This window comes from Cupressus sempervirens, chromosome 2 (genome assembly GCF_028749045.1).
Source record: "Cupressus sempervirens isolate cs-2001-9-10 chromosome 2, ASM2874904v1, whole genome shotgun sequence".
Taxonomy (NCBI): domain Eukaryota; kingdom Viridiplantae; phylum Streptophyta; class Pinopsida; order Cupressales; family Cupressaceae; genus Cupressus; species Cupressus sempervirens.
Window position 1 is genome coordinate 561321411 of NC_143119.1, and position 1001 is coordinate 561322411.

A 1001-nucleotide genomic window follows, 5' to 3' on the forward strand; every position below is an offset into this window, starting at 1 on the left:
TGCCGTGAGCCTCTCCCGTGCCTCCCTCATTGATTCAACGCCGCTGTCAGGGCGGATGGATATGTCAGATTTTGAAACGGTGGACGCCGACGTTGGATCAATTAGAGGGGCATGAAGCCCACCCTCGAGGGTGCTATTCCTGGACTCTCCTTTAGATCATGTTTTCTTGTCACTCAGATGGCGCAATTTCGGAAAAAGGTTTGGCAGTGGTTGCCAGCCCTCACCACGTCTACTCGGTGATTTTAAAACTCGATCTAAAACGGGAGACCTCATCTAGCACCTCCGTCCGGTGTTGCTCGGGTATTGCATAAATTTATGCCATCGGCGCGAATCCCTCGATGAATGCCTACGCTTGGACCCTCTCTTAGATCACCTTCTTCGATCACTCGACCGACGCAACTATGGAAGAGACTTGGCAGCTGTTGCCATTCTACAGCGCGTCTGTTCAGCAATTTCGAAGTTGATCTAATGGCGAGCCCTTGTCTTTGGCCATGAGGTGGGTGCTTGGCGCTCTAGCAAAAATTTTTGCATGCCTATCGGCGTAAAGCATGTTTTCTAGTCACTCAGCTAGCGCAATTTCGGAAAAAGGTTTGGCAGCGGTTGCCAGCCCTCACCGCGTCTTCTTGGTGATTTTAAAACTCGATCTAAAACGGGAGCCCTCGTCTAGCGGCTCTGTGCCAACTCGATCGGCACAACATTGGGAAATGGTTCGACAGCAGTTGTCATTCCAATGTGTCATCGGGGGATGCCTTGGAAAGTGGCCTTTCAAGGGCGAGCTCGCGTCTAGCCCTTGGATTGTGCGTCGCGTCACAAGTGAATTGGGAGATCTCTTTGTGAACGGCGGCATGGTGATTGCAAGAGAAAATTGACTTAGTCGGAGCATTGGCCTCGGGCCATTGTGACGGCCTTGCAATTTCTCTTTAATTGCAACCTATGTTTGTGCAGTAGCAGAGTTTGCATGTAAGATGGGCCTTGTTCTTGAGAGTTCCAGGAGATGACCT